The following is a 17,371-nucleotide window of genomic DNA, read 5'->3' on the forward strand; positions in this document are numbered from 1 at the left end:
ACATGTGTAAAGAGGGTGAGTACTTATATGATCAATACTTTTTTTGTTTTATATTTGTAACTAGGGGGCTTACCTCCTGCTCGCTTCGCTCACCAACCCTGCTGGCCTGCGCTATGTGCCAGCCACTTTGCATCTCTGCTGCTCATGTTGTGAAGAGGGGGGCTGAATGCATCCCAAGGAGATGCTGTTGTTCCTCTGAAACCCCCCTCTTAAACGGTGATACAATGGGAAATAAATACCATTTTTTTTACCTCCTCTTTGATCGATCAGCTACTCGATTGCTGCTGCTGCTGCCATGCTCTGTGATTGGTGCTTCAAACATTCAAAAGTCTGTACAGCAGCTGTCCTACTCTTTGTCTTTTATTTCCAGCCCCGGTAATGGTTAAATCTCTTGGCACAAAGTCTCATCTCACGGGATGTGGGTTCTTGATATTTTTTAGTTTATAATTTAAAAACTGAATAAGAATCTGAAAATCTAACAACATCATATTAAAGTCTGATAAATTCTCAAAAGAATGATAAAAAACATATACATGTAGTTTTAAAATAAGCCTGATTTAAAGCGTGACATAATCCTCGTGTTCTTAAGGAGGCTAGTAAGTACGTATATAAATTCTTGACACATATTTTTAGGAAGTCACTGCGCACTGGAGAGATTCCGAAGGAATGGAAAATGGCAAATATCATCCCATTATATAAAAAGGGTGACAGGGCAGATCCAAGCAACTATAGGCCAGTAAGCTTAACATGCATCACAGGAAAATTAATGGAAGGAATTATTAAGGATAAGATTGAGCAACACAAGGCAAGGACAGGAGTTATTCTGAACAGTCAGCATTGGTTTAGAAGAAGGAGGTCGTGTTTTACTAACATGTTGGAATTCTATGAGGTTGCAACAAAAGCATACAATCAAAGTGGAGCTTATGATATTATTTATCTGGACTTTCAGAAAGCATTTCATAAGGTGCCACATGTGAGGTTGGACATCAAATTAAAAGAAGTGGGAGTTTAGGGTGATGTTTTTAGATGGGTGCAGAATTGGCTCAGACACAGGAAGCAGAGGGTGATGGTGCGAGGAACCTCATCAGAACTGGCCAATGTTAAGAGTGGTGTTCCACAGGGGTCAGTGACAGGGCCGCTGCTATTTTTAATATATATATAAATGATTTAGATAGGAATATAAGTAACAAGCTGGTTAAGTTTGCAGATGATACCAAGATATGTGGGTTAGCAGATAATTTTGAATCTGTTATATCGTCACAGAAGGACTTGGATAGCATACAGAATTGGGCAGATTTGTGGCAGACGAAATTTAATGTCAGTAAATGTAAAGTATTACACATAGGAAATAAAAATGTTAGGCTTGAATACACAATGGGCGGTCGGAAAATCGAGTGTACACCTTATGAGAAGGATTTAGGAGTCATAGTGGACTCTAAGCTATCGACTTCCCAACAGTGTTCAGGAGCCATTAAGAAGGCTAATAGAATGTTAGATTATATAGCACGATCTGTGGAGTACAAGTCCAAGGAGGTTCTGCTCAACCTTTATAATGCACTGGTGAGGCCTCATCTAGAGTACTGTGTGTTGTTTTGGTCTCCAGGCTACAAAAAGGACATAGCAGCACTAGAAAAGGTCCAGAGAAGAGCGACTAGGCTGATTCCAGGTCTACAGAGGTTGAATTATGAGGAAAGATTAAAAGAGCTGAGCCTTTACAGTTTAAGCAAAAGAAGATTAAGAGGTGACATGATTGAAGTGTTTAAAATTATGAAGGGAATTAGTACAGTGGATCAAGACTGTTATTTTGAAATAAGTTCATCAAGAACACGGAGACACAGTTGGAAACTTGCTAAGGGTAAATTTCACACAAACATTAGGAAGTTTTTCTTTACACAAAGAACGCTAGACACTTGGAATAAGTTACCAAGTAGTGTGGTAGACAATAAGACGTTAGGGACTTTCAAAACTCGACTTGATGTTTTTTTGGAAGAAATAAGTGGACAGAACTGGCAAGCTTTGTTGGGCTGAATGGGCTGTGCTTGTCTAGAGAGTTCTAATGTTCTAATAAAAACGTGACATAATTGTTGTATAAAATCATTGCACTTTTGGGCTTAGGATTTTATATATACAGTAAAGAGTAGATTAATGTAGACCATTGTGGAAAGATCTGTTTTAACTTTGACATTAGTTAGGGTCAAAAAAGACAAATTGATTCAACTGCGGTTCAATGTTGTATAACAATAAAATGTGAACACTTCCAAGGGGGTGAATACTTTTTATAGGTGATTCTGTGCTGGAAAAACATTCAGTAAATCAGATTAAAAAATAGACGGTGGGTCTGCTGTTCACAGCTTTTAAGTATATAAATATCCCTTAATGTAAATCAAGGGACGTTATGCTCAAACTATATATTGAATTAGTGAGACGGTATCTGGAGTATTCTCTGCAGTTCCGGTCACCACACCAAGAAAGACATAGCAGCACTTGAAGCTGTGAAGAGGAGAGTAACCAGAGCACCCTAGGACTTGTCCTACTCTCACAGACTCAGATAACTAGACCTGTTTAGCCTTGAGCAGAGGAGGCTCCATGGGGAACTACTCCAGGTTTTTATAATTCACAAAGGCATTGATAAAGCAGATCTAGCCAAATTCTTTCAACTTAACAGTGAATCACTTACTCAAGGACATCAGTGGAAATTAAGGAGCAGTGCATTTACAACTGAAGCCAAAAAGCACTTATTTACGAGAGTTGTGGGAATCTGGGACAAACTACTGAGACATGAAGTTGAAGCTGAAACCCTGACAACCTTTAAGAAGTATCTGGATGAAATATTGGGACAGCTTAGCTATTAGCTAAACAAATGAGCCTGATGGAGTGAATGATCTCTTGTTTGCCAGATTCTTATGTTGTTATGTTTTATGTTCTACATAAATCCTGTCAAACTGTTATATGCATGTGAACTCAAATGGTCTTCTTTTTACTGTTACAAGTAAACAAAACTGCATTAAATTAATAATAATCACTGAGATACTGTCTACAACAAGAGTCTGCCTTTATGTAGTATGCCCAACAAATAATGTAATTGATTTGCCCATCCTTTTGTGAAGTTTTTTAATCCATATAGTGCAAAAAATGAAGTCTAAACAATTAAAAAGAATTTATATTGTGATATTAAATCTTCTTTTACTTATTGTAAGAATTATTGACTTATCAAAAGATTTTTTATCTTACTTTAAGAAATCTTATCAATTAAATTTTACTTACCCCATTGGCATATGTTTTTGCTAAATAAAAGCAAAACAACTCCCATTTAAAGTTTTTTTGTCTAGTTTTTGCATATGCATTTTTTACAGTACAGAATTTAACTTTATTGTCATGGTGGGCTGGAGTCTTTCCCAGCAATGCTGAAACAAACCCTGGAATAAGAGACAGTCTGGTGAAGATACACTCAAACTCCTTCACTACCAGACCAGTTTTTGAGATACTAGTTAGATAATGCACCATTTTTGTGAATATAGAGATAAAACTCGAGTACCCAGTGTCAAACATGTGAGCTTGGGGCATGTGGCTCAGATTTGGGTCATCTTCTCTTACAGGGAAGGATCTGGATGTAACATGATTTCTGTTTGCCCTAGAATGGAGTAGCACAATCTAAGAGGTCACATCTGTGATGTCATTTCCACCTGAGACGACCAATGCTGCACCCCTTCTGCTTCTGCTTCTCAAGTCACCTGATCATCAGAACCCTGTCAGACCAGACCACAGACTCATGAAGAGAGGACCTCTCTAATAAGCCTACGTCATACTGGTATCATTTTGAAAACTTTTGGGGTTTGTTTCCATTTTTAAATCCTAACCAGTTTTGGACAAATAAACAGGAGACCCGTGGTGCCCCAGCTCTTCTTCTGTTTACCTTCTCTCCTTTTACACCAGACGTTGAGAGAACACACAACCTTCTTGTTGAAAAAGAGTGGCAATAACTGGGATTTTAAACTAGCCTGTAGCTGCATTTTGATAAAAAAAACTGAAATGTCATAGTAAAACAATTAAAAGATTAAAATGTACTATATGAACATTGACAGCCCAGATTTCAAAGCTAATGACACCCAGAGCAGAAATTGGCACCAAAACTAACTACATTTTTTACATTGAAATATGTAGTGTAACTGGATTATCTGACGGTCCGTTGCAAATAGAGCTCACCCCAGAGACACAGAAGCGTGCCACATCGGGATCAGGTTTGCCACCTTTTTCAGGTTTTTCATGGCATGCCATCTTTTTGATCTGTCCCAGTAAAACCCAAAAGTCCAAGCTCTTCGTGAATACACTTGTATTACAGGGAACTGGGCCTTTAGTTGGTGTTGATAGACTTGAATTTATATCCATCTTCAGGCCAACAAATACATTATGTTACATTTTGGCCTCAGCCAGGGAGATTTGTCAGGTGTTTTAATCATACAACCATATTTCACTTCTATCCCCATAATACTGACTAAATGAGGAAAACAGACAGCATGGCAACATTCTGCGACAAAAAGAGTCTCTCCCTTTCTGCTTCATATTTTTAAACTTTTTTTTTTTTTTTTAAAAAGCAGCTCAGATATGAAGTTAAACAGCAAACACCAATCTTTATTTTATTTTTTCAAATTTTTCCATTCATTAATTTTTCCGAGCCCACGACTTCTAATATAGGGCTGCAGGCAACATCTGTTGAATCTCCTTAAGTCATTCTGAATTTAGTATTTACGAGAGATGAAGCTGCTCACATTTCTCTGTTCCCCGTTCCATAATTATTTATATAAAATATATTTCCACTGTCTATACTGGTGACACAGTGGTAGCCCTGCTGCCTTGCAACATCAAAACCCGGGTATGTATATGTATATGTATATGTATATGTATACAGTATGTATATGAGGTGCTCCTCCTGAGTGCCCATGTGTGTTTCCTCCCAGATTCCGTAGACAAGTAGGTTAGGTGGACTGGCAATGTTAAACTGGTCCCTGATATGTGTGTGTGTTTTCACCAACTGATGGGCCTGCACCCTGTCCAGGGGTTGTTCCTGCCATGCACCTAATGCTTTCTGGGAAATGCTCCAGCTGCCCACCAACCCTACTCTGGATGATGTCTGTATAGATCAGCGTTTCTCAACCTTTACATATTTGCGACCCGAGTTTTCATAACAGCGCCCCACTAATGTTTTTTTGAAAGGAGCCCACTAATACCAATTTGTTCTTTTTTTAATTTATGATATATCATAGATGTATATTTTATTATACCTACTTAACTTTTATCGACATTTATCTAACTCTATATTAATTTTTCTAGTATCAGAATGTAGTTTAAGTTAATTTCTTTTGGTTTCAATAGATGTATTTTTCATATTTTCAATTCTTGTTTTCTTTTAACACATCTTAGCGCCCCCCTAGGGGGGCCCGCCCCACAGTTTAAGAACCACTGGTATAGAAGATGGATGGTCGGGTGCTTTGCATATTTAGACTGCCTTTTGAAAGTATTCCGATTCCTTCACTTTTTACATATTTTGTTATGTTGCAGCCTTGTGCTAAAATTATTTCAGTTCATGTTTTCTTTCATCAAAGAACACTCAATACCCCAGAATAACAAATGAAAACAGAATTTGAAGCACTTTTGCAAATTTATTAAAAATATAAAAAACTGAAAGATCACATAGACTACAAGTCTTCAGACCTTTTACGTGCTGCTTGGTTGAAGCAGCTTTGGCAACAATTACAGTCTGGAATGTCTTCTTGGGTACTACGCCACAAACTTTGTAGACCTGGATTTGGGGATTTTCTGCCATTCTTCTCTGTACACCCTCTCAAGCTCTGTGAGGTTGGATGTAGACCATCAATGAATAGCTTCTGTATTTTAAAATGTTCAATGGAGTTCAAGTCTAGGGTCTGTCTTGGCCACTCAAGAACATTCCCAGAGTTGTCCCTAAACCACTTCTGAGTTGTCTTTGCTTTGTGTTTAGGGTCATTGTCCTGTTGGAAGGTGAACCTTTGGCCTGGTCTAAGGTCCAGATACTCTTTAGTTGGTTTTCATTAAGAACATCTCTGGACCTTTGCTCTGTTTAGTTTTCCCTGGACCCTGACTAATCCTCCAGTCCATGGTACTGAAAAGCAACCCCATAGCTTGATGTTTCTACTGCCATGCTTCAGTGTTGGAATGTTATTTTGCAGGTAATGAGTGGTGAATGGTGTCCTTCAGACATGACACTTAAAATTAAGCAAAAAAGTTTGATCTTGGTTTCATCAGACCAGGGAATCTTTTTAGTTACTGTCTGAGAGTCCTTTAGGTGCCTTTTTGCAAACTCTAAGCAGACTTTCATATGTCATCTGGTCACGCATCCATAAAGGACAGATTAGTCAACTGTTACAATGGTGGTTGTCCTTCTGGAAGTTTCTCCCATTCTTAGGTTCTTTGAAGCTCAGCCAGACTAACCATTTAGTTCTTAGTCATCTCTATTATGAAGACCGTTCTCCTCTGCATGCTCAGTTTGACCAGCTCTAGAAAGAATCACAGCTATTCCAAATTGAATCCATTCCAGAATTATGGAGAGCACTGTTCTCTGGGGAACTTTCGGTGCTGCAGGATTTGTTTTGTAGTCTTCCCCAGATCTCTGCCTCAACAAAATCCTGTCTCTAAGCTCTGCAGGCAATTCCTTCGTTTGACTTCATGGCTTGGTTTTTTTGTTCTGATACACTCTGATGTAGGCCCTTTTATAGACAGATGTGTGCCTTTGTTTCTCACATCCAATCAATTGACTTGACCACAGGTGGACTTCAAAGTAAGGTTTAGAAACATCTTGGCGATGATCGATAAAATGGGATGCACCTGAGTTACATTTCAAGTGTCATAGCAAGGGGTCTGAATACTTGTCTAAATGGATTATCTCAGTTTTTTTTATTTTTAATAAATTTGCAAAAAATTCTTAAATTCTGTTCTCACATTTAGCATTGTTTGATGAGGAGAAAAAATAATTTAAGCAATTTTAACAGCAACTTTAACATATTTATTAAACATAACAAACATGGTAAAAGTGAATGGATCTGAATACTTTCTGAAGGTATTGTACATTTCCAAATGTTTGTATACAGTATAAATAAACAGACTATATATATTATGACAGGCAGCTGAGAGACCGTTGAAGCAGAAGGACTTGAGGAGCAGATGTACACAGCACACTGCCTCCCCTGGCCCCCTGGTTTGTAGCAGCACCTTGGATCTCCGCAGTGCTCCATGGGATTTGGAGTTTGGCACTGCTCTGTTGAGTTCAGTGGCAGCTGCCAGGGGGAGCTGCAGAGCCACCTTCTTTGGGTTTTCAGCCCACTTGGGAGTGATTCCAGACCACCCTAATAAGCCACCTGGAGTACTCTCAGGTGCAGGTTCATTTTAGGAGCCAGAGAAGGGAGGAAGAGGACGAAGCTGGCCAGAGGTGGAGTGGAGACGGATGGACTGAGACAAAGAAGAAGAAGGCAAAGAATGTGCTGTGCTTATTGTTATACTGTGCTGTGAAGGTGGGAACAATTGGGAGGAGTTTCCCACTACAAATTAAAATGCGTTTTGTGCTTGAACTTGTGCCAGGCATCTGTCTGTGTTGGGTTTGGGAGGCTACAATGTATATATGATAATTATGATAAACCATATTCGATCAGTTTTGTTGCAGACATGCATATTCACATGAGTGGAGCCCTGGCAGGCCAGACAGGTTGGGCAATTTGAACCTGCAGGCTTTGGCTTTGCTGCTCATTTCTTTAGTCACAGGGCCACATGACCTAAATGACTTCATACTAAGCCTTGGTTCGCAGTGAAATGTTTGCTTTTTTAATGTAAAATATAAATTAGATTTACAAATATTGTGATGTATATGTGTTTGAACAGTAAAATATTTATTTTAAATCTAATGTAGCATTACTATTATTACTAAAGGAAAATTATGTTAATCCTTATTTACATGTTCTAAAGTTGAACTGACTTTTTTTCTTTTTCAAAACTGAATAAACCTTACAGCATTATTTTAAAAGAAACTGCATTTGCTCTGTTCGTAGCTGATCACTTTTGTGGATATGGATCCAGCTGGCAGCACAGTATTTTAAAAACTTTAACATGGACATGTCAGTACAATGAAACACATATGTTTATTATTATCAAGGTAGTCCAAAGGTTCATGTTTTTGTCTCACAGATACTATATGCTGGGTTAAAGTCCCATTGCTGGACATTGTCTGTGTGAAGTTGGTTTTCTCCTTGTCTGCAGGTGTTTTTTTTTTTCAGGCCCTCTGGTTTTCATCCACGGATATGCACGTTAAGTTGACTGGAACAACACATTGATGTACTTTGTGTATGTGTGTGTGTGTGTGTGTGTGTGTGTGTGTGTGACTGGACCTTGTTTGTTCCTTCCCTGTACTCAGAGCTGCTGGGATGAACTTCAGGCCACCCACCCTCAGAGTGGGTCACACTTTAGTGTAGGTGGTATAGTTTTACCCATTTACTCTTACATAGTTAGAACTTAATAAAGGGTCCTTGTCATCTTAATTACAGTTGTAAGGTATTTGTAAAGTGTTTATTCATCACTGTACATACAGTATGACATTTGATATGGTGGCAAAATTACTTATGAATATGAAGGATTCATAGGTCATAGATTGAAGTATGCAATATCAAGAGTATGTCTCATGTAAGCCAATTATAATTATTCCAAAGTCAAGTTATTTTAGTAGGCCACATTGCACAGATGAATAACTGCTTTTTTAATGCTTTATAAGTGTATTATCACCAAAAGATGCCTTTGTCAAGGTCTTGTTACATAAGAGTAAATGAGTAATTGTTGCATTTTTGCAGTACCTAAACTAACGTTTTACCAAAGAGTGATATGTTCTTTAACTGTCTTTGATTTTCCAGTGTTTTGTGAGCTTATTCTACATATCCAGTGTAATAGAGTGTCCGCTTGGTGGCACTGTTGCCCACCTTTTCCCAACGAACAGACGCAGGACACGGGGGAAAAAAGCACCAAGGAGTTGTTCAATTTCTTCTTTCTATAGTACCCCAAAGCACCTCCACCACAATAAACAGGCAATAAATCAATAAACCCACAGTCAGAATATTCTCACCTCCACACCTCCCAGCAAGCTCTGTCCTACTCCTCCCGACTCCGTCTCACTTGCTGGGTTCACAGCAGTCCTTTATATTGTCCTTGACCCGGATCAGATTTCTTCAGCCCAGAAGTACTTCTGTGCTCCCGTCCCCGTGACTTTGGAGTACTTCGGGGCTATGTAGACAGTAGGACTCCCCAGTCTCTCTGCAGCGCCTCCTGGAGGCACCCACTGCATTCAGCAGGACTGTGAAGCCGAACTACAGATCCCATGGTGCCCTGCATGAATCCGGGGCACCTTTATGCTGTATGGAAGCTGCCAGCTAGCGTCCTTTGTGGAGGCAGTGTCGCAAAGCAGCTGCCTTCCCCCATCCTTCCACTTCAGGGGCTTCCTGACCGGGTTGAGATGCCTGCTGTCTCCTACACCAGTTTCCTCCCATATTCCAAGCAAATGTAAGTTAATTTCAAATACCGCTAGATCAACGCGGTGTGAGTAAGTGTCTGCATGCTCAAGAGTGTGCATGATCCTGAAATTAGCACAATGAGAAAATGAATGATGGCTTTTAAAATTTCTTTTGGATGTTAGAGTAATCCTACATTCCTACAAGAGATTTTCTTCAATGCTAACTTTGGTTTTCCTGACCAGATATTTTTATAGGCTGTATATAATCTTAGTGCAAGTCAGACTTAGTCAATTAGCTTACTCTCCAGTTCATTTTTGTATAACCCGCAGTTCATATAGCTGTTGTACAGCACAGCAGATAGGTATTATCACACGTGAGCGTATTGAATACAGTTTAAGGACTTTGGTGATGGAAATTCTCTACCACTCCAGGGGATGGCGCTGTGTGATATGCTTCTTTCTTTTCCTACCTGTGCAGGCTGGAAGACTGACAGGTCTCCCCCACCAACATCTCTTCCAATGTCTGTCCCTGTGGACCTGCCTTTTCCTGCCCAGTTACCATATGTCTGGAAGAACCGCCATCTTGGGCAGTCGATATAGGACTCACGTCTGTAGAAGACCGTTTTTGCATATTTCCATATGTTTATTTTTGATTGCTTAACAACAAATTTTACGGGATTTTCCTAAGGGTGCCCCAACACTCTGACTGTCTCTGACTTATTGTTACAGTATATAGGAACATTAAGTGGTTTACTTAGTGTACGAGTGATGGGATTAAATCTTGTGACTGCTGAGTTTCTGCCTGAGCACAAGAAGAAGCTGTGTCCTTCCACAGTCAACACTGTTCTAATTAGCTCCAAACTGCAAAGGTGATGTGTCTTTCTGGCTGAAACATTGGACTACAAATAACAAGTGTGCTAGACTCTGCTTGTATTATTATTGTTTAAACAACACTGTAACTCCTGTAAGAATCGTAGCATGGTGATCACTACTGATGGATACAATATAAGCTAAACGGTCATTTCCATTCATGTTTTGTACACATGGCCTAGAGTAATCTGGTGCAAGTCAATTTATAAGGTTATCATGCTATGATGAAGACAAAGCAGCAGTAGATGTTGGACAGGGGAAAGCAACTGAGTGCATCCCGAGACTAAAAGACATGTCCTACTGCGATGAGCCAAGGAAATTAAATCCATTTAGTTTAGAGCAAAGAAGGCCATATAAAGATGTAATCTGGGTCTAGAAAAATTCAATAGAGGTTATTCAGTTTCAAGTTACTTTATAAGTTCTCACAGGCGCATTCTAATGTTGACAGTCAGCACGGGAACTTCAAGGCCTGCACATTTCCAAATGGGGCTCAGGCTTTAATGTTTTCAAAACACTTTAAATTAAAAAAATACACAAAAATACTTTTCAAAGGAGAGGGAAACTGTAGATGCATGATTTAATAGGACACACTGAAAACAATGCTCTTTTAATTCAAATGACTTGTTAAATAACCAGAAAATAAAAGAAAATTAAGAACAAACGAAAAATGAAGGCAAAATGGGTTAGCCTAAAATGACAACTCAAGGCAAACAAATCCAGATTGATAATCCAAGCAACAAACAATCGAGGCAAAGTGAAAATTCTAGAAAAAAAGAAATATAGAAAAGGGGATATCACCATCAGACCCTAGCTAGTGATAAGAGCAAATGTAGGATCATTAAAAAATGCAAGGTTTATTTCACAAAAATTCATTTACAATGTGAAGCTCCGAAGAGCACAAAAGGCATGCAATACCTGCAAAGTGCAATTCCAAAAGCAACCAAGTCCTAATAAAGAACCCAAAGAATGGTCAAAACATAGAGAAAAAAGGGCAGGAATCCAAAAAAAAATCACAAAAATTACAAAAGCACAGTAGAACACTTACTAGCTCCCTAGCACATTCAAAATGAACTACTAGGAACTGTGGGATACCCTCCGGATTTATAGGGTAGAGGGCAGTTTGTGGCAGTGTTTGCTAGTTGGCCCAGTCTCTGGGGTGACTCCCAAAAACACATGGAACATATCACCATATCTTACCTACATAGACAAAATCAAAGAATAATGCACATCATCAATAAAAGTAACAGTAGCATAAATAAAAGAATCAAGAATGAACAAAACAGACATAAAACATGAATCTGAAAACCCAGCTGGAGGGGAATCCTGGTGGAAACATAACAGATGAGTCATGTTTCAAGATATAATTTCAGGAGAGAATATGACTGTTTATTGCATTTTCTTGTTTAAATAGTGACAAGGCAACAACTTACCTGGAGCAGCAGGATGAAGTATAGAGTTGAAGCTCCAGTAAATTGTTGCCTCACAGCTACTTGGAGCGGCTAAAGCCAGCAGCCTGAGAAAAATTGGAGGCTGTGAATAAATAAAAGTTTATTAGAGAGCAGCTTGGCTGTCTGAGGATGGACAAACATTCACATATGAGAGACATGGGAATCATTTAAGCACAAAATTTTAAAAGAATTCCAGAAGGTGGTGTATTGTTGGCATCATGGCGCAAACCCTCATTGGAGGGTGTAAAGGAAGCAGGGGGATTGGCTGCACGAATCCAACAGATGTATATAACTGGGTGGGAAATAGGAGATGGGGTCTTTCTGCTGAGACCTTTCTAACAGTGGGGTACACCCGAGGGAAGCAAAAGAAAGAAAGCCTACAGTATTTTTTTTAGGGGCAGTCTTGGTGAGCCGTGTACTATTTTCTTTTTTTATAGTATCTAATATATAAAGCAGAGTTGATGTATGTGTGTATGTATGTTTGTTTGTCCGCCATACAAATCTGTACCTGGCATCCGATTGCCACCAAACTGGGCATGGGGTTCCTTTGTGACTAGGAGGAGGTCATGGAGTATGTTTGGTTCGGAAAAATGTTCATGGTGACCCAAAGGGCACCTTTTTACTGGCACAATGTTCGGCACATGTCCCAGTACTTAAGATGGCTGCATGTTGTAACAGAACTTCACCACAGCACCATCTAGCGGCAGCTTTGGTCTCTGTGCATCACTCTTTAACCATGTTTCTTTAAAATGCCAAGAGATGGTGGAAGTGTCCAAGTATGAGAAGGCCGAATACTTTGATCGGGTGAAGAGGAACTGCCGCATGGATGTAAAACGTGAACAACCCAGACAGCGTGACCGGCTGATACACCCATGTTTCCACACGTCACACTCCCACACGCACTGATAGTGCTGTATTTCATTTGCCGACGTCCGTTATATGCAAGCATGTTTGAACAGAGACTCGCCTTAAAAAGACAGCATCCTTCCACCACCATTTTTCCCAAACGCAGCTCTAGTCTGACTCACAGTATAATTTCAGTGTTGCTCTTTCTGACTGACCGGTGCTATTTGTTCACTTTGCAACGTATTGTAAATAACGTAAATTCATCTCACTGTGGTGCTTATTCCGTACGTAATACCATGTAACACATTATAATTGTCCTGCTTTTCGCTAATGTACCCATGCCACGGAAAAAAACACATAGAATTAGAAGGTCCACTTCAGCTGCCACAACAAAGTCTATTTCAAAGGCGTCTGAAACACCACAGCAGACAGAATCCAGAGTGGAGGACCTTACAATAAAATGTGAATCAGAAAACTGTTTGTTCTATTTCTATGTTCTGTTTCTTTCATTAGGGAAATCCACGGCTTATAGATTCCCGGGCAACACCACGTACTCCTGTTAGTTTTAATATATTTTTCTTTTTTTGGATTTCTGTTTCCTGTTTCGTGGAAGAAAGGAGGAAGGCAGGATTCATTATTTTTGTAATTTTTTTTTTGTTTTGTAACTTATTTGTTTTTTTTTTGCTTTAGAGGGTCATCAGAACTTTTTGTTTAGTTGAAGACACAAAATGAATATTTGATTCTGTTTATTTTTTAAAGACTCAGTATTGTTTTCAATATACCTTTTTGTCTGTGTGTTGATTTCCACCTCCACTGATCTCTGTACTCTGAGTATGTGCCAGGGTTTGCAAGCCATGAGACATCAGAGGGACATACTGTCCTGCCCAAAATACAAAGGCTAAAGGTGGTTCTTCAACAGCGACATAATGGTGGCCCAACCTTTTGGGGCTCTACCCGCAAAAAACAAGGAATATGGCAAACATCATAAATACACAGTATGTAAACATTAAGCATAACAAACACAACAATGTTAAGAATAATTACATCAAAAACACATGAAAAATAAAAAATTAAAAAATAAAAACAACCAAAATGAGAAACACAAATATAAGCCAAGGAACAAATCCTGGATAAAATATAACATTAAGAAGCAAATCCCAATAAATTCTTGAGATGCATAATATACTGTGGCCCTGCATCTTGTTTGTATCATGCATTAGATTCATTGTTAATTTGAGCATTCTTTTAAAAATGCTGCTTTCAAAAATATCAAAATGATCATGCCTAGGAAACATCTCATATTGTTCCCCAGCCCTTTTGGATCCAGTAACCGTTTTCTGTCTTTTTTGGACAATTTGTCTATACTCTATACACGTGACAATAATCATTCTATAAAACCTATTTGTCTTCACTTTAGTGCTAATCTTATATATAAACATCTACCTGTGGAAGTGTGTGTGCCTGTCCGTCCCGGAAGTGAGAGGTGGAGTCAAAGTAAGGGCTCTACTTCCGAGATACATGACCGAGGTGAGCACATCGTCGAAACGGTATCCCTTTTGCTTTTCCTCCCACCGCTAATGCACAAATGATGTGAGCACATCGGCAAAACGAAACCTCTTAGGAGAGAGAGATGCCCAGAGTAGTTCCTTTCAATTACCTCACATCTCTAATCTCTACATTTCAGTTTTCTTCCTGATGATTTCATAAGTTTCTAGGAACCTGTGTTTTTTAAAGCATGGTCTTACACATCTAGTACACTATAAAATAGAAAAACTCACCCTGCCAGTCATTTGGAAAGCAAAAACAGTAAATGGCATGAAGTCGGCTTAAACTCATGAGTAGGGCACTGATTAAAAGATGACCCTTAAGGCTGCCATGCTTTGCCCTTTGCCATACACCCTGCTTGTCATTATCTGACAACATTAATTACCTTACCGCTCATTTATGAAAATTGTAAAATTATTAAAATAGACTTCTTGCATTATTTAAGCATTCTATCACCTTTCACTTACATCTTTAAAATATTTAGAATTTCAGTTTTTCTGTTTCCATTCTCTAAGTTTCAGTTATTCTCCTGGAATATTTCTTTCTGTTTTTGTTTTTTTTTGTTAGTCTATGCCAAGAGTCTAAATGTAAATGTCCTTTCTGTGTGTCTATCTTAATTATTTCTGAGGTCCTGGAATGAGTTTAGCTGGCTCTCTGAGCGAGTGCATATTTGTCCCTCTTATGATGTTGGGGTCACACTGGAGCAGCCATCAAATACGTGTAGTCTCATTTCATTGTATTTCACTCAACACAGCATGCTGGTTACTTCTACCAGACATCTTCAATGCTTATTCTTCCAGCCATTAGGTTGAGATGAGTGAGGAATTCAAAGTGCAATGGGAGACTCAAGTTCAAGTATGTGTTGTGCTCACTACATCTAAAATTACAGTTATATCTAAGAATTCAGACCATGTCATGATTATGGTCATGTGGCTTTGAAAGTCAATGCATGAACATAAATTATATTGCCAAAGGTTTGTGTACACCTGACCACCACACTTACTTTATATGAGCCTGTTGGACATCTCATTCCAAAACTATGGACATTTTTATAGAGCTGGCACCGCTTTGTGTCTGTAACAGCCTCCACTTGTCTGGGAAGGCTTTCCAGAAGATTTTGGACATGTTTGTTGGAATTTGTGCCCATTCAGTCAAAAGAGCATTTATGACAGACGTCAGGTACTGATGTTGGACGAGAAGACCTGGATACCATTGGGATTCCGATTCATCCCAAAGGTGTTCAGTACAGTTTAGGCCAGGTCTTTGTGCAGACCACACAAGAGGCTCCAAGTCTTTATGAACCTGGCTTTTTTGCACTGCATCACAGCCATGGTACAAAAGAAAATGAGCTTATCAAACTGTTGGCAAAAAGTTGACTAAAATGTCCATGTGTGCTTTAGTTAAAATTCAGGAACCAGTCTGAGGTTGGTGCTAGCCTATTGCACTGACCCTCACTCAGAGGAGCCCATTCTAATAATGACATTCAGCACAGATGGCACTCCATGAGAATATGAGCAGAAATCTGGCACATCAGAAAGAATAACCCGTGCAGACACAGAAAGGATATGCAAAACCTAAATAGGCAGCTGGGAGGGTGTTCAAACACAGGGTCTTGAAACTGTAAGAATTTAGCAGTAACCACTGAGTTACAGCAGTGCCAAATAAATATTCATTGAGATTAAAATTAGTCTAAAATAACTCTGAAAATTGCAAAATGGTGTTTTGAAACTTAAGCAATTAAAAGGCAAAAGGTCTTTGAATAAAGCTGAGGAGAGTGCACTGCTGTTTGATCACTTTTGCTTATGTTTCAGTTAACACTCCCATTTTGTCAGGAATGATTTATACTGTTTACAGACACTCCTACTTTTAACTAAAATGGTCAAGGGCCCCCCGTGATGAAAAAAAACATTTGCTTCAATCAGACTTGTCTTCCCACACAATGAAAACATACAAAATGCTGAAAACCCAACAGATTTGTTTTACAGTTGCCAAGATTTTGTCAGAATCATCATTTTACCAACATACAATCTGTACTATTGAAGCTGTACAGCTGTAAGAATCACTGGAAAATGTGGAGATGATGTCTGTTAAAGAGGCAATACAATCAGCCTATGTTGTAAGTAGTGTCCTTCCCAAGAAATATAAGAGAATGCTTTAAAGTAACAAGATATGCAATACAAGAACATTTAATGTGTGACATCTAATCCACAGCAACGTACTTTGAACAGCCTGTAAGGACTTGGGAGTAGACTGACAGACTGAGTAGTCGATACAATAGTTGATTACTATAGAATCAGGATCAGTACTATACTCTTAATCCATATCAAGTGTCCATATAAGTCACAATTTCTTCCACAAGGGCAGCAGAAACACCAGACTGCGCCATTAGGACATTTAATCATAATCATTTCTAGCAAACAGTAGCCAGGATTACAACCTTTCAGTTCCTTTTCAGGTTATATTAATCTTGTTCCCCTTCCATCTTCTATGCATTACTGTTCCAGCCTAATAATTCAAATAAGGATTTGGTGAGGGGGTTTGGAGGGCTATCCTTGCACTGAAAGCAGTCCATCATACACACAACCACAGTCACTCACACCAAGCCTATTTAGAGTTGACCGATACAGAGAGACAATTCCTTTTCCATATAGACTGTGCATTTTTAAAGCAGTCCCCTCAAAGCTCCCTTTATGTCTTTTTGGCTAAAAGCTTATCTGTGTACCACCAAACCATTATTCAATATTTATACCATCAAGAATCACCAATATAGTGTAAATAGAGTGGATTCAGAATGTATTCAGACCCCTTCACTTTCTTCACACTTTAATGTGTTGCAGATTTCATTTTAAATAGATAAATGTGCCATTTTGCCCTGCCATCTGCACTCAATAACCCATAATAACAAAGTGAACACATGTTTTTAGAAAGGTTTGCAAATTTATTAGAGATGAAAAACAGAAATCTCTCATTTCTAGAAATGGTCAGACCCTTTCCTGTGGCACTCCAAATTGTGGTCAGGTGCATCCTGTTTGGTTTAATTATCCTTGAGATGTGTCAAGAACTTGACTGGAGTCCACCTGTGGAAAAAAACTGAGTTGGTTGGATGTTGTGTAGAAAGACATACACTTGTGTATATAGGATCCAT

At 38.9% G+C, this 17,371-nt stretch overlaps 1 long non-coding RNA gene across 1 annotated transcript in view; it reads right to left on the minus strand.

Annotated features, from left to right (window-relative positions):
* LOC120531738 overlaps positions 1-17,371 on the minus strand; it is a 70,451-nt gene that overhangs the window by 16,875 nt on the left and 36,205 nt on the right. The window contains exon 2 of the long non-coding RNA XR_005634151.1: positions 11,818-11,917. This is a non-coding gene — a long non-coding RNA (uncharacterized LOC120531738). The remainder of the gene's footprint in view (positions 1-11,817; positions 11,918-17,371) is intronic.

This window comes from Polypterus senegalus, chromosome 6 (genome assembly GCF_016835505.1).
Source record: "Polypterus senegalus isolate Bchr_013 chromosome 6, ASM1683550v1, whole genome shotgun sequence".
Lineage (NCBI taxonomy): Eukaryota > Metazoa > Chordata > Cladistia > Polypteriformes > Polypteridae > Polypterus > Polypterus senegalus.